Here is a 19,963-nt window from a genome sequence, read left to right on the forward strand (position 1 = left end):
CCACAGTCTTGCACCAAGTTTCAACTGACAATCACAATGTCATTGTTTTACATTGGTACATTTCCCAAAACTTGTGTTATTTGGTCATGCAGTGGACATCTGTTGTTTATGACTGCCAAAAATCCATTTCCTCTTTTGATATGGTGCCCTGAATTTACATTGGGGAAACTATTCCTTCACTATTAGATACAACCATGGAGCTATCAATCAAGATGTCCCCGTCCCCCCCACCCCCCGTCAACATGTGACACCAATCAGGTTCTTTCCTCTCCTTGGAATTTGAAGCTCACTCACATGGAATGTGGAGAAAGGTGGGAAAAGCAGTCAGAGATGATCAATCCCATCTGGCTGTGACGTTTCCTTTCCATTTCCCCATAGATACTTTTACTCTTCACTTTCCAAGACTGACTCTAAGATTGTGTAAAGATGTCCCATATTCTTCAATCCTCCAATATATTCCCCTGTGCTTCTTAGGCTGAGTTGATTTTTGTTTCTTGTACTTAAAGAATCCCAAATGATACAAGTTCTATTCATGGTTACATTTTTATGTAAATATGATTTTTCTCCAAATTTTCTGTTATAATATGTGGCCATCTATGAGGAGAATTCCAAAGTGACCTTATACCATTCTTCCATCTGGTCTACTTTTCTCTTGAGATGCTGAAACTATTCACAAAATGGGGCTAAGATCAGATCACGCCTGGAATATGGTTATTGAGGTCAAATGGCTGTCATGACTCATTCTCTAACTATAATACCTTCATTTTTGCTTTGTATTGCTACAAATCAAAAGCAGTGTTTGAATCCTGATGGGAAGAGAAGAAAATAAATGAAAGCAATGACAGTGATATGGGGGTTATCCTTCCTTCTCTTGTTGCCACCTGGGAGGAGTGAATAGGCCAATGCAGGTATAATCGGGGCTGAGGTTTCTGAGTTCTGGGGCAAAAAGATTGGATTTATCTTTGAGGAAGACATTCCCTTGCATTGTATTAGACTTCTTAAAAATGTCTCTTTAATCATACAGATCTAAGGCAAAATCTTACCTGTAAATTAGGTAAAAAGCTCCTAAAATTCTTGTAATCTCCTAAGTGATAAGAACACTAGGAACATCTTCTGTTTTAATATTTGATGCTTGACCCTTGTTCCTGATACAGAGTTTCTAAATCCCTTGGAATTTCTTGGGTGATAGCACTGTCTTTTGTTGTAATGAAGTGCTTCTCAGTGGACTCCAGGATGGGGACTGGTCACCAGAAAGACCAAGACATGATTGGAAGCCTGGAACTTTCAGCTCCATCACCTATCCTTCAGGAAGTGGGGAAGAAGCTGGAAATTGAGTAAATTATGATCATGCCTACATGATGAAGCCTCTATAAGAGTCCCAAAGGTATCAGGTTCAGAGAGTTTCCAGGCCATTGAACACATGGAAGTGTTGGGAAAGTAGTGTACCTGGAGAGGGCATAGATTCCCGGTGCACTCTCCCACATAACTTTCCTTATGCATCTCTTACATCTGGATGTTCATCTGTATTCTTTATCATGTCCTTTTATAATAAATTGATAAACAGTTAAGTAAACTGTTTTCCTGTGTTCTGTGAGCTGCTCTAGCAAATTAATTGAAACTGAAGGGGATAATGGTGTAGGAATGTGTGTGAGTTGGGGAGAGACAGGGAGAGAGGGGAGAGAGAATCTCAAGCAAGTTCTGTGCTGTCAATGCAGAGATGGATGCGGGGCTGGATCTCACAAACCGTGCAGTCATAACCTGAGGCTAAATCCAGAGTCAGCCACTTGACTGACACCAGGTACCTCATGCAATAGTTTTTTAATATTAAGTGTGCCCCATGCAATATTTGAGAGAACTTGTACAAAAATTTTTTTCTAAGTATTCTCTATGTTTTATTTGCTAAATCTGGCACCCCTTATTATGGGAAAAATAATATGTTTAAAATATTGAGTCATCCTTTTCACACTCTATGCTCTCCATCTATTTAGCGTTTATATCACTAAATACTTAGAGTTGTATATGCTGGTTATTTTGTTAGATTTATTCCTAAGTGACTTAAAATTTTTAAGGTTATTGTAAATGAGATCTACTGTTATTGCAGAGGATCCTGTTTATACAGTGATCTCATATTGAACAATCTTAAACTTTATTTGTCTAAAGTGTCTTGAATTTTTGTATTCACAGTAGTATCACTGAGAAAGAATGAACTTTCTTCTGACTGATATCTTTTTATTTCTTTTCTGTTTTACTGCACAGACTGGGGGTTTCAATATAATGCTGATTAGAAGTGGTAATAGCAGGTATCTTTGTCTTGTTCCTAATTTAAAAGAAATAGATCTATTATTTTATCAAAATACTATGGTTTTTAAAGGTTTTAATGATAGTTTTGACCAGGTTAATAACAACAAAATATTATCATGAGTGTGTATTTAAACTTACCCCAAATACTTTCTGTACCTATATAGATCATCATATGGCTTTTCATACTTAATTTATTAATGTGGCAAATATAGTAACTGATTTCCAGATACAAAAACATCTTTTGCTTCTTGGGATACTCCCAACTTAGTCATGGCCCACACAGACAGAGATAAGCACACAAAAGTGTTAGTGGATTCCACTGTTAATACCTTGGCTAGAAGGTTTATACCCCTGTGACATCAGTTCATAATTTTTCTTACAGTATTTATGTCTGATCCTGGACTGAAGGCTATATCAGATAGAAAGGAATTTCTTCTTTTTCTATCCTCTGAAATAGTTTGTATTACTTTAGGTTGGTCTTTTCCCTAAAACAATCACTCTCAAGCTGCGTCACTATACAGACTCAGTGACCTCACACCCAGAATTTCTAATTTAGTAGGTATGAAGTGCAACTTGAAAATTTGCATTTCTAGGGGCGCCTGGGTGGCTCAGTCGGTTGGGCGTCTAACTTTGGCTCAGGTCATGATCTTACAGTTTGTGTGTTTGAGCCCCGGATCAGACTCTGTGCTGACAGCTCAAAGGCTGGAGCCTGCTTCAGATTCTGTGTCTCCCTCTCTCTCTGACCCTCCCCTGCTCACACTGTCTCTCTCTCTCTCTCTCTCTCAGAAATAAATAATAAAAACATTAAAAAAAAAGAGAAAATTTGCATTGCTGATCAGTTTCAAGATGATGCTGATGCTTTTGTTCTGAGAGATAGACTTTAAGGACCACTGCTTTAAATATTTGGTAAATCTCATTTATAAAGCCTGATAAGCCAAGTTGTTTCTTTTGTTTTCTTATCTAATGGATAAATTTTAAACTATTAATTCACTATCTTCATGACCTAGTTCTAGTCTAGTTTGCCTTTGGGTCTATTTGGTAAATTATAGCTCTTTAAGAAATTGTCTACTTTTTCCAAATTTTCATTAATGTTGGCAGAATTTTTCAAGACATTCTCTTATAATATTTAACTGCATTGTGTGTTATTTTCCAGTCCTAATATTATTTGTTTGTGACTTCTCTCTAGTGGTGTGCTAGAGCTGGCTTGTACTAGTGCCTCAGAGCCAACTCTGTCCATCTTTTCCAAACTGTGTACAGTGACGTTGTGTTGGTAGGTTAAAGTCAGCAATGGTGGCAATATTTACACTATGGAAATCAGAAATCTCACAAACGGGCATACTCCCATACCAGAGAGAGCTGATTTACCACAACACTTTTTCTCTCCCCATCCTCCCCTCCCCATTTTATGATATCCTCCCCATATCATAATATGATTTCTTTGACTCATGACTTATCTAGAACTGTGGGCATATTTTATATGTCCAGATATGTTACAGTAATTTTGATTTATTTATATTTTAGGCTATCAATTATTGGTTTTTCATTTTGTACCCGAGTAGTTATGGAATGTGGTATATGTTATTAATAGTTTGGCATTTATTGAGAATACTTTGTGGTCCAGAACCTGATCAGCCTTTGAAAATATCTCATTTGAGCTTGAAAAGAAGTTGCATTCCCTAATTGTTCTCTAAATTATTAATCTTGTGGCTCATATCTTTAAAAATGGTCTCTTTAATATTAACTGTCAGTTACTGTGCTTGAACTAACTACCAGTTTCTGAAAGAAGTGTGTTAAGATTCTCCACTATGAAAATACTTTGTTATACCTCAATCTTCCTGTTTGCCTAGAACCCCAGCACCCGCTTATATATGGTTGAATACTTGCAGGCCAGGATATCAGCTTCACCTACTGTCTCTATTAATTGCTTTACTTCTACGTTTATGGCTCCTGGAGTTTTCTTGTCTTTCTTTCAAGCTAAGAAATGTACTGAGCCATTTAAAAAATATTTCATCCAGAATTTTCATTCTGGTCTGTGGAAAGCAATCTGTACCAGCTTTGCTTGCTGTTGGTGTGTGCTCTTCTTCTTTCCCCTTCTAACATTAATTTCTTTTTACTCAGATCAAAATTCAAACTTGTAGCTTCATTGATTCTTTTCTACTATGTCTTAGTTTTCATTTACTATTTTGTTCTAATCTCTTGGGTTCACTCCTCATTTTCTTGTTGTTATTTTGTACTTAATTTTATAAGAACATTTAAGACTTGACTTCTCTGTAAAGAATTTTTTAAGGAGAGGTATATGTTTTGAGTATAATTTTCTTAGTTTACATTTGTGGAATTGTTCTTTTTTTCTTCTCTGTCTTTTTAAAAACTCACTGAAGTTTTGCTTCTGCAAAATTAGGCAATCAAGAAATTTTCCTCTTTGGAAGTATGCTTGAAAAAACCATGTCACTTCTGTAGAATATAGTCAACACATACTATTATATAAATCTTATTAATAAAAATATTAATTTATACCCTATATGTGCAATTTTTCTTTTAATTGACCATAATGAACTGAGAATGACACAGTACATTTATTCACTCCTTTTGTGCTTCTAAAATTTTTTCCTTTAAATATTTTGTTACATTTAAAATTTTTTTTTATGTTTTATTTCTGAGAGAGAGAGAGAGACAGCATGAGCACAGGAAGGTCAGAGAGAGGGAGATACAAAATCTGAAGCAGGCTCCAGCCTCTGAACTGTTGGCACAGAGCACGACGTGGAGCTCGAACCCACAAACCGCGAGATCATGACCTGCGCCGAAGTTGGGTGCTTAGCCGACTGAGCCACCAAGGTACCCTATTTTGTTATCTTTTTAATGGTGTTTATTCAGATGGTAGTTAAACAAATTGGTTTAAAAAGTGGTGTGATTTATAAGAGATACAATGGAATATAAAGTTACATGACTGTTAAATAGTCATTCTGGCTTTTATACTTTATCACGATATATCAGTCTTTTTCTATAGTTTTTTTTTGTTTGAACTATAATTTGTTTTTGTTTTTGTTTTAATTTTTTTAAATGTTTATTTATTATTGAGACAGAGAGAAACAGAGCATGAATGGGGGAGGGGCAGAGAGAGGGAGACAGAATCTGAAGCAGGCTCTAGGCTCCGAGCTGTCAGCACAGAGCCCGATACTGGGCTTGAACCCACAAACTGTGAGATCATGACCTGAGCAGAAGTCGGATGCTTAACTGACTGAGCCATCCAGTTGCTCCATGAACTATAATTTGTTTTTCAAGATTCCATGAATAAATAAATAACTGCATCATTTGTGTTCTACATTGCCCATTTATATATCATGGTTAAGACGACCAGTTCTGGAAACAGGAAGATCATATACACATCTCATATCTGTGATATAATCACTGTGTATCTCTCTAATTGAATATTTCCTCAACTGTAAAATGAAAATAGGTGTGGGGTTTATTTTGTAAGATTGTATTAAAATTAAATGTTATATTTGTTATATGTATTATTATGTGTAAAGTGCTTAACCATTATATATAACCCTGTAGTATCTATCATCTATGTATATAATATATGTATAGAGCACTTGGAAAATAGTGAACATTCGATAAATGTTAGATCAAAAAATGAAGAGAATTATCCTTAAAGCATCATTCAAATACTGACAAATAAACTTTAAAAACCCCAGGAAGCTGAACATATCCCAGTTTAATACCATTGAGTCTGTGACTCACATTGTTAGTGGAAAGAAGTTAGAGGGTTTTTTATCTTTTTTTTTTTTAACTTAGGCAGAGTATAATTCTATTAATGAATAACATTTGTTTTGTGGTTTAGATTCTAAAGTAGTTCAAATTTTGAAAGTTTTGATTTAATTATGTAAGCATTAGAAAAATATTTTTCAATTTTGAGCAGGATAATATGGTGAAGATAGTGGTAGAGAACAATGTGTTCTGCACTGATGGGCAAGCGATCTGACATGGGGTTGAGAATGGAGCCAGAAAGATTAGATAGGAGGAGTTTATTTTAATCTAGAGATATATGATGACAAGAGATCTGACAGACAGAATTGAGAAAAAATAGGAAACTTGCCAAGGAATAACATATATCTTGGTGAAAATAACAGTTTCTAGGGTTTCAGAGTAAATCTGTAAAAACAAAGTCCTTCACACATCTGTAAATTCTCAGTATTTTTAAAGGGGAAATTAGTTTCTACTTCTATTTAAAAAATAAATATTTTTTCCATTGAGCACATAATTATTTGTTTAAAAATACACTTTAAAATTTTAGATGAGAACTTTCTCTTCCAGTCAAGATGAACTAGTATGGATCAGATTTTACTCACATCCATCACCTTAACTTAAAAAAGAGATACATAAGAAAAGTTAAAAAAAAAAAAAAGAAATTAAAGTTTTCAGATAACGGGTAGCAAACAGCATAGGCCTGTGACTCCTGAGAGAAGAAAAGGAAATAGTATGAGCCCTATGATTTTACTAGGAGCTTATATGCTACAGTAGTTATAGGAACCCAAACAGAGGCCAAGAGTCTGGCTAAGCTGGTGAGTGAAAAATCAAAGCTAAAGGAGACTGAGTTGGCTGAAATTTGCTGGTGAGAATACTGTAGAAGAAAAAAAAAACTGCACAGAAAGAGTTTCAGAGATTTTTAGGGGGATCTCTTGGGTCTTTAACTGAACAGTTATCTACATATAAAAAGTAAGAGGAAAACTACTTGAGGATCCATGAAGGAGTAAGAAGAATTCCTAGAAATCCCACATATTTTGGAATTGTCCATGTTCCTACCTAAAAACGTGTGAAAATCATATAATACAAAGCTTATCTGATAGAACACTCAAGAGTATTACTAAAGTGGGACTATGTTAGCCCTAGACTGAGGGCTCCTCTGGACACTGTTCTGATGAACTCTTATTCACCATGTTGGTGATGGAGGTGTTCCCCACCCTAAATAGTGTAAGATTGCCACTCACATGGTACCCAACAATGCACAGAAGAGATTGGCAGTGTTTTATTGGCCACGTATAGGCACAGCTCAAGAATGGACACCAAATTCCATGCAAGGCCACATGGGGGCTGCTCTTTGGAGCAAAGTAACTCCAATGGGTGTATAGGAAGCAGGCTTTGTAGTTATAAGAGGTGTCCCTTGGTTCTTATGAGATCTTGTGACTGGCTTGTTCGAATAAATTTGTTAATGAGATGAGATGCGTTAAGTTGAGGACCAAGTACAGTGGAGCTGGTCCAGATGATAGGGGAACTAACCAGATGCACAGCCTTTCCCAATGGGTAAAGGACATTTCTGATGAGAGCAGAACACATAGCTAGGCCTGTAGGGACCTGCGAGGCTCAAAGACAGCAAGGTAGCACTTGAAATCTTGTTTGTTTGTTTGCTTATTTGTTTTTGAGAGAGGCGGGGAGTGGCAGAGGGAGAAGGAGAGAGAGAATCTTAAGTGGGCTCCCATGCAGGGCTTGATCCCATGACCATGAGATCATGACCTGAGCCAAAATCAAGACTTGGACACTTTACTGACTCAGCTGTCCAGATGCCCCAGCACTTGAAATTGTAGTTTTTACACTATGGCCACACTATAATAAAGTTTAAAAGAAAACTCATAATGATCTAACTGATTATATGTAACTTATGTTCCTGTTATGTAAATTACCCGTACCTTATGTATTATAAGTAACATGCCAGAACAAAATTTAATACAATTTAAAGGAGTATAACACAGCAACTGATGCTGTATAAAATCCACAATGTCCATTACCAATCAAAATCAAAATGAAAAATTTTCTGCAATTGAGTAAAAAATTGTGACCTATAACTATTAGAAAAATCAATGAATAGAAATTTGATCTAGAAATAGCAGAGATAATGAAATTAGCAATGACATGTAAACAACTGCTAGAAGTATAACCCACATGTTAAGAAGGTAGAAGAAAACATGAAGTGATGATGTGAAAAACTTTTATAGAGAGGGTATAAAAATGGCTAACATGGAACTTCTAGAAGGGAAAAATATAATATCAGATTGAATAATGCATTTACGAACAATTGGATACAGTAGAAGAAAAGATCAGTGAACTTGAAGACATGACAATATAAAGTATCCATAATGAAGCACGGGGAGGTAAAAATAGATTGAAATAACAAAGAATCAATGTCTAGTAGAATAATATCTAGCATTTTAATATATGTGTAATTGAAATCCCAGAGGAAAGGGATGGAGTGAAAGAGGGTGTCAGAAAAGCAAAATAATGGGTAAACATTTTCTAAATTTGATGAAACTATAAACCCAATGATCCAGGAAGTTCAATGGAAATTACTCAGAAAGTCATGTCAAATCATATAATCAAATTATAGAAAACCATAAAAAAAAACAAAACACCTTAACAACAGCCAGAGAAGAAGTCACATTACAATGGAACAGATCTAATAATAACAGCTGGAACCATGGAAGCCAGAAAACAGTAAAGGAGTACCATCTTCCAAGCACTGAAAGACAATATGTCCAATGTAGAATTTTTAGCTAGTGAAAACGTTTCAAATACAAAAGCAAAATAAAACCTTATTTTAGATTAATAAAGTTGAATGAATTCATTGCCACCAGATATGTAGAACAAGAAATTTAAAAAACAAAAAACAAAAAACCCTCTTTGGGCAGATGGAGGATTATATCAGTAGGAAATTTGGATTTAAGTTAAGGGATGAAAAACAGCTGAGATAATACGTAGGTGGAAGATGAATATTTTGTTCTTAACTCATTTATTAATCTTCTTTAAGTATAATTACTGTTAAAAATAGGGGCACCTGGATGGCTCAGTCTGTTAGGCGTCCGACTTCGGCTCAGTTCACGATCTCACAGTTTGTAGGTTTGGACCCTGCATTGGGCTCTGTGCTGACAGTTCGGAGCCTGGAGCCTGCTTTGGATTCAGTGTCTCCCTCTCTCTCTGTCTCTTCCCTGCTCACACATACACACACACACTCTCTTTCTCTCTCTCTCAAAAATAAACAAACATTAAAAAAATTAGAGCGAAAATAAAAACAATGTGCTATGCAGTTTAAAGCATTCATAAAATAAAATGTATGACAAAGTAACACAAAGGATAGGTGGGGAAAATAGAAGTATACAGTTTTATGCCTCTTAGACTATACATGAGTTTAAAGTAGTTATTTGAAGGTAAACTGTCATGTTGATGTATATTGTAAACCCAAAAGTAATCACTAAACAATTAAATAAAAAGGAGGAGGTAATTAGTTAGGAGTAGGTATAAAATAGAGTAAGAATAATACTCAATCCAAAAGAAGGCAGGAAAAAGGGATCAAATTGCAGATGGGAAAATAAGAAACAAATACCAAGATAAGAGATTTAAACCCCTAAGTAGTAATAATTGTATTTAATATAAATGGTCTAATCCACCAATTAAAATGTGGAGATAGTAAGACTGGATTTTTTTTTTTAATGGAAGGGCCCAACTATATGCTATCTATTAGATTGGAATTTAACAGAAAAGAGTAGATAAGTTAAACGTAAAAGCATAGGAAAAGACATCATGCATGGAAAAATAAATACCAGGTAAAGGCAAATCAAAAGAATGGTCGAAGACTTTTACTTCTGGCCAAGGTAAAGAAACAGGGATAGAGTTTAACCACACATAAGGAACAAATAAAAAATAGTATAAATAATATGAAGCAATAATTTCAAAACACTGCACATACAATTACAAGGAGAATGATTTCTGAAAGATGAGAAACAAATGAGGTAAGTACTATGATATCCTTATCACAATGCTTTGAGAGAGTTTCCAGGTCATGATCGAGGGAGGAAATTGTCAAATTTCTTGAAAGACATTAATTACCAAAGCTCATTAATGAACAAATAAATAATCTAAAATACCCTAATATCTATTAAAGTTATAAAACTTCCCACAGATTGCTAGGCTCAGATTGCTTAGCTGGTGAACTCAATATTTAAGGGGGGGAAACATTAATACCACATATACACTGTTCCAAAAATTAATGAGTAAGGAAAACTTCCTAACTTATTCTATGAAGATACTATTAAATTGATTCCAAAATCAGGCAAAGGGATTCCAAGAGACAAAATAAAGCAAACAAATAAGAAGTACTGATCAATATTCCTTATAAGTATTTTTATAAGAGTTCCAAACAAAATTTTGACAAAGTGAGCCCCCCAATACATTAAATGGATAATTCATCATAACCAAATGGGCTTTATCCCAGGAATATAAGGCTGGCTTAACAGAAACTATATCAATATATTCACTGCAGTACAAGCTAAAAACCTGTCTCAACAAATGCATAAAAAAAGCACTTAACAAAATTCTACATCTATTCGTCATAAAATATTCAGCAAAGAAAGGACACAAGAATACTCCCTTAACTTGCAAAAGGAAATCTATAATAACCTACAGCTAACATATTACTTAATGGTAAAAGAACAAGTTATTTTCCCTCTAACTAAGGTAAGAAACATGACATACATAGATGTCTGATCTTTCTAACTGCATCACTGGGGGAGGAATGGCTTCCTGTATATAACTGTGTGTATACATGCAAGTGCTTGTGTGGTTATTCCTCAGTGATAGGACAAACATAATGCTCATACACTGCATAATTCCATCCCAGCAGCCAAAAGAATGCAACTTTTCCATGCTTCTTTTTATTTAATAACTTTTGGTTAACTTAACAATTTATAACTAGCGACTATAGTTTAGATCCCAAATTTCACCCAGCATTAATTCAAATTGTACCCAGTATTAATTTAAAGCCATTTTTTCAAAAGAGAAAATGATATTTTTAGGGAGGGGGTTAAAGTGAAAAGAACATTGGTCTGGAATCAAAGAACAGAACCCTTGCTCAGATAAGTATGCCAAATTCCTGATTCACAAAATAATGACACATAATAAAATGGTTATTGTTTCATGCCATTAAGTTTTGGAGTCATTTTTATACAGCCAAAGATAATGAAAACAAGTGGATATTCTGAGTCTTGGACTTAACTTCCCTTATGGGATGGTTCATGTGAGTTTCCCTCTTCTCTATCTCTGAAGTTGGATAGTTCCCTTCAAATCACACCAACAAAGCCATTCCTGCAATGGGTAAAGACCTTTCTACATGAATTCTGGTTCCCAGAATCCTTTCGTTGGCACATCCCATTCTTCTTGAGTCCTGTTTATTTATATGTACATCCTCTTCCACTTTGGTTTGTCTATTGGTCTGTCTTTATAAAGTTTGCATGTCTTATTTTTGTGTATGTGTATCATTCTGAGTCTTTATATATCAGTTTCACATTGCCTCTGTGCAACATGTGTGTGTTTCTCTTTTGATACCTTTCTGCCTGAGGTTTAATCTTTATGTATGGTCAGTTGTGACATATTTAATTAACTTTCCATTTTTCCTTTTCAGTCTCTGTTTCCTTTCTTTCTTTCTTTCTTTCTTTCTTTCTTTCTTTCTTTCTTTCTTTCTTTCTTTCTTTTCAATGTTTTATTTATTTCTGAGAGAAAGAGAAAGAGACAGAGACAGCTTGAGCAGGGGAGGGTCAGAGAGAGAGGAAGATACANTCTTTCTTTCTTTCTTTTCAATGTTTTATTTATTTCTGAGAGAAAGAGAAAGAGACAGAGACAGCTTGAGCAGGGGAGGGTCAGAGAGAGAGGAAGATACAGAATCTAAAGTAGTCTCCAAGCTCTGAGCTAGCTGTCAGCACAGAGCCTGATGAGAGGCTTGAACCCATGAATTGTGAGATCATGACCTGAGCCAAAGTCGGATGCTTAACTGACTGAGCCACCCAGGTGCCCCTCTTTCTTTCTTCCTTCCTTCCTTCCTTCCTTCCTTTCTTTCTTTCTTTCTTTCTTTCTTTCTTTCTTTCTTTCTTTCTTTCTTTCTTTCTCTCTCTCTCTCTCTCTCTCTTTCTTTCTTCCTTCCTTCCTTCCTTCCTTCCTTCCTTCCTTTCAGGAGAGGCAGAGGAAGAAGGAGAGAGAAAAGGAGAGAGAATCTCAAGCAGGCTCCATGCCCAGCGCAGAGCCTGATGCAGAGCTCGATCTCATGACCTTGAGATCATGACCTGAGCTGAAATCAAGTCAGATGCTTAACTGACTGAGCCACCCAGACACCCCAATCTCTGTCTATTTCTACTTATTTCTCTCACACTCTCTTAGGACAGGTAGCACAGTGAAGTGGACAGGTAGCACAGAGACACTGGATTTGGATTTCTTGGGACCAGATCTTAGCTATGCTGCACACTATGTGACAAACTTGGACAAACTTAGCATCTCAGTGTTACTGCTTTCCCAACTGAAATATGAAGATAATAATAGTTCCCAACCCAAAGAGTTGTAGGTGGATAAATACATACCTACACACACCATATCTATATCTATATGTAGATATGTGTACAGTTCACCCTTAAATAACCAACCCTCATGGAGTCAATAATCCACAGATAAGTTTTGACCCCCCCCCATGAAACTTAACTACTAAGTCTACTGTTTTAAGTTTTTAATGTTTTTATTTATTTCTGAGTGAGAGAGAGAGAGAAACAGCGTGAGCAGGGGAGGGTCAGAGAGCGAGGAAGATACAGAATCTGAAACAGGCTCCAGGCTCTGAGTTGGCTGTCAGCACAGAGCCCGACATGAGGCTTGAACCCACTAACCATGAGATCATGACCTGAGCTGAAGTCGGATGCTCAACCGACTGAGCCACCCACGCGCCCCTTGAGTCTACTGTTGATGGGAAGCCTTACTAATAACATAAACAGTCAATTAACACATATTCTGTATGGTACATGTATCATACACTGTATTCTTACAATAAAGTAAGCTATAGAAAAGAAAATGGTATTAAGAAACTCATAAGAGAAAAATACATTTATAATACTGTATTGTAAAAAATTTGCACACATAGTTTAAACTCATCTGAAATATGAAGATAATAATAGTCTCCAGCTCAGAGTTGTGAGTGGATAAATACATACCTATGGACACTCCCCAGGCCTTTCAAAGCTTCTCCTCTACTGATTCTTAAGGCACAGAAAAGGCAAGAAGTGAGAAAAAGAAGTTTGTCTTTGGCAGCCTCAATCTCTTTTCTGAGCCTCTTTTTGCTACACCTGTGTATCTATTGCCTTTGTGGCTATCCTCTACCAAAGAGAAGGAAACTGAATTTTAACTATGTTTAACTTCTTGGTATTGTGGGTGAAACTGTTAAATAGATACTTTCTCAATTTATGTCATTTATCTTACTCATATTTTAGCCAATACGAAAGTGGTGATCAAGCTAGAGATAACACTTCTTGCCAATGTTTGTGGAATATAATACCAATGCTCTCTGAAAACTAACTTTCCTCTCGTCTCCTCCCCTTTTGCTTTTCTTTCATTTTCTTCCTTTATTTTTCTTTCTCCTTCCCTCACTCCCTCTCTTCTTTCCTATCCATCCACCATCCTTCCAAGAAAGAGAGAGGGAGAGGGAGAGAGAGTGAGAGAGAGAGAGGTAGGGAGAGAGAGAGATCATTTCAAGGTTAAGAAGTAAAGCAGGCTGAAAGTATTTTGTAGAACAAATCAGAGGAGTCAATTCTCTATAGAAATCAACTGATAGTGAAATTTGAGCATGTAGATATAAAAGAAAAAGACTACTCTGAAAATAGTAATGAGGGCTTTTAAATAAGACATAAATCCCAACGCAGGTGGCCTGCTAAAATCTATCACAGTCATAGAAGAGAATATAAGAGGATTTTAGATTGAAGCAATGCAGATACTATATATTCTCATTTACACTGGCTAAGGGGGGTCTCTAAGCTCCTTAGGAAAAAAGGAATTAAAAGTAGATTTTAGAACTCCACTATACTAAGATATCAGTACCTCACATATATATGCACATATTCAGTTGTGATAAAGTATATGAAAGCGAGTGTGTGTATATATGTATATGTGAACTGCAAAACATTCTATGGAAATTGATATGGCTAACTAGGACACAGAATCACAAGCACCTTAATTTTGTGCTATCAGGTACCTATACCCACAAATAAAACAAAACCATGCACAGAAAACAAAACCAAAGAATACTTTATTGCTATGTGGGGTTTGGCTGCAAACTCCCTTGGAGACCTCCAGTGGCTGGGCTAGCCTCAACCATATGCTGATTCTTTTGATTTGGCTAACTGGGCCTACGTAGCCTAGGATCAAACTCCAGTGGAAGACCTACTTGCTTTCTTTGCTTCTACTTCAAAGTTTAAGTCTGAAGTCTGGATGTCAGCACTCTTTGAGTCAAGGAAAGCACACCATCTAGCAACAAACAGTGGGAGAAAGCAGAGAAAATCAAGAAAGTGTCTTTGGCCCAAGACATAGGGCAGAACTGGTTGGATTCCCTTCCTCTGTGTTTTTTGAGTTGGCTGGGAGAGGAACTCAAGGGAGCTCTCTTGCTCGTATGCAGCTGGGTGGAAGACCTAACTGGGGTTATGCAACATCCATCAGATAAAAGCCCAGCTCAGTTATATGAGGCCAGAAACATAAAGTGTCTGAAAATTGTTTTCTTTCCTTAAAACTAAACAAATTGAATCTTTTCTCTTAATCAAGAACATCCTTTGTTTCCACAGGGAAATGAAAAATTTCTTAAATGGATCTTACTCTCAAATTATTCTTGAAGAAATATTAAAATTCTAAAACATATACAGAACCATCTATTCTCTTTTTTGCCTCTGATTCTGCTATTAGAACTGATGTTCTGGACTTCCAAAGCTTTAGTATGTCAGCTCCAAGTCTAGCGGACCACTGTTGAGTTTATTTGCTCAGTAGCTGTCCTCCTTCCTCATGCACAGCTCCTCTGCCTTCATCCACCTGGCTCACTTGGCGACCAACAGTGATTGGTCCACGGATGGAAATATTCCCCAAACTGGGCCAATCAGAGTCCCTTTCCAGGAATTGAATCTCTTTCTATCTCATCTCTAGTCAGAAACTGTTAGGCATTTTTGAGCAGCTGGAAGACATTCCACATATTCACCATAATGAGAAATCCAAGAAGATAAAGCTGACCTCCCCAACCCCTCATAATAGAGGTGAATGTCTTGAGAGTATTACTATAAATAGAAGATCCTTTCAGTGTCTGGTTTATCCCTGAGGCTAGTTCAACACCTGTCTTTCCACAGTCTTGGTTGTTTGATATTTTTCTAAGTTCTGAGCATTAGATGAATATTTTTACAATAAAACTTCCCCTTTTGCTTAAGCCCATCAATGTGGGCTTCTGTCACATATATTCTGATAGGGTCCAGATTATTACATCAAAACTTTCATTTGTTCTATTTTTTTTAAGTTTTATTATAAAGAACTGCTATACTAGTTCTAACTGGGGCTCGAACTTCAAATTCTGTACTGGGAACTCTAGTTGATGAGGCTGGCACACATAAAGGACTCCTTTTGTCTAGACTGGGTTAGCCTGAGTGGCCTAGAACAAAACTGGCCTAGAGTTGTGGGCGTTGCCTACTCTGCTCAAATTCATTTCCTGGCATATATCACGTGGCAGAGACTGCTGGTTGCCTACTTCAGTTTCCATTTTCCTATTCTTCCTTGTAATGGAAACTCTGGATTTTAGTTGGAAATAAGCTGTCTGGAAAAAAACCTTCATTTTCCAATTTTCCTTGTAGCTAGATATTGCATGCAATTGCGGTGAGTGAGGAGCAAAAGGTTTTTTGTTTGTTTGTTTTTACAGATTCTGAAAACTTTTCTTAATGGGCAGTTGGCAAACGTTCTTTGTCTCCTTTCTTTTTCAGGTCTCTTTCTTCTCAGCTGGCTGTGATATAGTCCAGCTGGAACTTGACCATGAGGTAGAAGGCATGAGCTGAGGTCCATGCAAACTGTGTTTATGGCATCATGGAGCCCAAGACCAGCCATGGAACACATATCCTCAGGCTTTTTTTTTTTTTAACATGACATAGAAATAAAGCATCTCATTTAAGTCATTATTATTATTTTATATATAGCCAAACTAACTCTAAGTGATGAGCCATTCCAGTTGGAGAAAATTCCAGTTGTGATCACATCTACTGGCAAGAAGTTCCCTTAAAGAGAAGGGGTCTTAGTGACTAGACTGCCACAGATACATCTTAGGGGCACCTGCTGGGATTGTGGCCCAATACAGTGTTTCAAGCCTTGAACAAAATTACACTAGACTTCTTCTTCTTCATTGTTAAGAATTTAAAGTAGGCTGATGAAAGATGCTTGAGTTCTCATTAAGTCCACATAGTTATATGTTTATGTGTGTTAAAGAATACCAAATACTCAATTTCATAAATGGGTCCAGTCATTCTCAACTAACATTAATTGCTTAATAACGTTCAGTGCCCTCTTCTAAAATTGCTATCTGAATAATGTAACTACCCTGCTAAAAGCCTTTCAATGACTGAAAGCTCTAACAATTTTTAGAAAGGATTGTATCCCTCTTATTTTTGGGGGGCTGTTTGTTTGTTTTATTCTCCCAGTACTATTGATAAGCTCTGTGAAGGCTAAAGCCACGTCTATTTTATTGTCCCCAGTGCACAGCCCTGTGCGCAGCATACAGAAGAGAGTCAAATATTCAAGTGTATCATAGAGATAGATGAAGGATGCAAAAATGTTTGAATTTGAGAAATCCTGGAGGTAACACTTTACCATAATGGTACCTAGACTGAACTGATTATTCAATAAAGTCTTTAGATTCCAGTGTGTCAAAAAGATTAAACCAGGCAGCACTTTTGATAAAATCTTGTTTTAAGTGTCCTATCTGCAGAGAATGGGTGTCATGTAATGCTACATTCAACAGGCAGAATTCAAAGAGACACCCAGTCACCCATGACCTAGTATAACTGGCATCCAATGAGTGGGTCTAAGTGTGAATATGATGGGATTTCACTCTTATGATTTAGGTCACTAACCTGTTGACTGATAAATCTCAAAATGGAAATTATTCTTAGCGAGCTTGACCTAACTGAATAAACTTTTTTTCTTAAAGTCTGTTTATTTTGAGAGAGAGTGTGTGAGTGGGGGAGGGCCAAAGAAGAGAGAGAATCCCAAGCAGAGCCCATCACGGGGCTCAATCCCATGAGCAGTGAGATTGTGACCTGAACTAAAATGGAGAGTCAGATGCTTAACCAAGTGAATCACCCAGGGGCCCCTGAATGAACTCTTAAAAGAGATAAAAAACCAAACCAAAACAAAACAAATGTCAGCAGATTCACTCCACCTGGCCTGGAAGAAAGCAAACATCTGTGTTGTGGCTTGACTATGGAAACCACATGGCAAAGAAATGCAGGTGGCCTCTGGTCACCAACCAATGGGCTGAACAAAATAAATCGGTGCCTCAGTCTTACACTTGCAAGGAGCAGACTTCTTCCTACAATCTCAATAAGCTTGGAAGAGAACTCTGAACTCCAAATGATAATAGCATCATGGCCAGCACCTCGAATGCAAGTTCATGAGACTCTGAGCTGAAGATCTCGCTAAACCATGCCCAGACTTCTGTCCCATGGAGAATTTGAGATAATAAATTTGTGTTGTTTTAGGCCTCTAAGGTTGTGGCAATATTGTCATACAGCAGTAGAAAATTAATACAAAGGCTTTCACATATATTATTTTATTTTTAAGCAATACACAGATTTATGTTTATTTCAGTGTCTAAAGACAATGAAACTTACTTCAGAGAGGTTAAACACCCTAGGTAGAGGTTTATCTACCTAGAAGTGCATAGAATAGGGAGAATTTTAGAAAGGCCCTGATAGGAGCAGAAATAACCCATCTCATGTGTGCAAACACTAGAGCTAACTGGGAACAAGGGGGTGTGATTATTCCTAGCCAGTTGATTGTAGTGATCAAGTATCTCATTCCAATCAAGGTATAATAACCTAAGCTGAAACTTTTCAACATTTACTTGCTTACAGATCAACTATTATAGCTCTGTCCGTGCTTTTTATGGTGACAGTTCTGAATTTATTTGTACTCTTGGCTTTCTATTCCTATTCCCATTTTCCCATTATTTCATTGGATATGTTTTTTATTGAAATATCTCTCAACCCTGTATGGCATGAGATAGAATAGACAGAAAGGAAGCAGAAAAGAAAGGAAGAAAGGAAAGGAGGAAGGAAGAAAAAGAGAGAGTGAAGGGAGGTGGGGAGAGGGACTGAAAGAAAGTAGAGATGAAAGGAAGAAAGAGTAGGAAGATGAAAGGAAGAAAGAAGCAGGAAGAAAAGGCAAAAACTACAGACAGAAAGATGCCTTGTAAATCAGGAAACTATGACTGAGATTAAACGACTTGTCTAAAGTCAGTTTTTAGATATAATATGGAGTTCCTAAGTCTTCTGGCTTTACAATATGCATTATTCTTTTTTTTTTTTCAGGCTGACATAAATATTTGATTGTCCTCATTCTAGGATTTTTCCATTTTTAAAGCAATGTGTATTTTTCCTGGGCAAATCATGAGTCAAGTACGCATTCCATCAACTCTCAATGAGAGTCACCAGCACCCTTCTGTTACCAATTAGACTTTGTAGTAGGTTTGGCTCTTTTTGCTTTGCTAATAGGAAGCTGATTAAAATAAAACAGGATGGATTTGGATGAACTTTAATCCACATATGGTCTGGAAATCACATTTTAACTTCAGGATAAAAACCAATGCTTCAAAATGTAATGGACCAAAGAGAAACCAGGGCAAGATACGATTATAGAAAGGAGAAAAGAATGACAAATTAGGTAATAGGAGAGAGAAGGGTTATAAAACAAAGTAAAGAAAAATACTTTTTTTCACAATAAACCTTAAAATCCAGTTGTATTTATATTGTATTTTTGCAAGTCTTGAACAGTTCCTGTTTGTGACTCTTTTATTATGGATGCAATTTGATTTGTACTATGCTTTAGACCATATGGACTATCTAGAACACACTGATCCATCCAACTTGTCATTATTTTATTGTAGAATTTGAGATGAGATTGCTTGGTTCAAATCATTTTTTTTCTCCAGGTATCCAGATTTTTTGGAAAGTATTGATATACACTAATGCTTACAGTGCATTGAGGAGAAAGGTTATGCTTGGAGAGAGAATAAATGCTAAGACCTTACCCATAGTGTCCCCATCAGCCAATAGCCATTCAATCCTTTTAGTTGCTCTCATCAAAAAAATATTGCAGTCATCCTCAACTCCTCATTTCCTCCACACCCCACTTGTAACCTATGAGCAAATTTAGTAGCTCTGTTTTTAAAATAATTCCAGGATCTGAATTTCAGTTCTATACCAACTCTGCAGCCACCACCCTATTCTAAGACACCATCTTTTTCTCAGCTGCTTCCTTTGTTCCTTTTCCTTTAGTATCTATATTCTCAGCCTAGAAGCCAGGTGATTCTGTTGTAATATTAGTCAGATCATGGTAGTTCTTTACTCAAAACTTTAAATGGCTCCCCATTTATCTCAGAGTAAAATCCCAAAACTCACATGTTACCTCCCTAAAATCTTCTTTAATCCACTTTAAAATCTAAAATCCACTATATTTAAATTTGCCAACTGCCACCCTATCTCCCTCCAGAATGAAGCTTCACAGTGCAGGGATTTTTTTTTTTTTTTGTCATATGTTTATTTTACTCACTGATGTACTCTGAGTACCCAGAAGAATG

General features: G+C 36.5%; 1 long non-coding RNA gene across 1 annotated transcript in view; it reads left to right on the top strand.

Moving 5' to 3' along the window:
- LOC144235835 (uncharacterized) overlaps positions 1-17,282 on the top strand; it is a 32,143-nt gene extending 14,861 nt beyond the window's left edge. Inside the window, exons 2-3 of the long non-coding RNA XR_013336329.1 lie at positions 4,960-5,133; positions 16,098-17,282. This is a non-coding gene — a long non-coding RNA (uncharacterized LOC144235835). The remainder of the gene's footprint in view (positions 1-4,959; positions 5,134-16,097) is intronic.
- Positions 17,283-19,963: the final 2,681 nt, after the last annotated feature.

The sequence above is a fragment of the Crocuta crocuta genome, unplaced genomic scaffold (genome assembly GCF_008692635.1).
Source record: "Crocuta crocuta isolate KB4526 unplaced genomic scaffold, BGI_CrCroc_1.0 scaffold646, whole genome shotgun sequence".
In the NCBI taxonomy this organism is placed as follows: domain Eukaryota; kingdom Metazoa; phylum Chordata; class Mammalia; order Carnivora; family Hyaenidae; genus Crocuta; species Crocuta crocuta.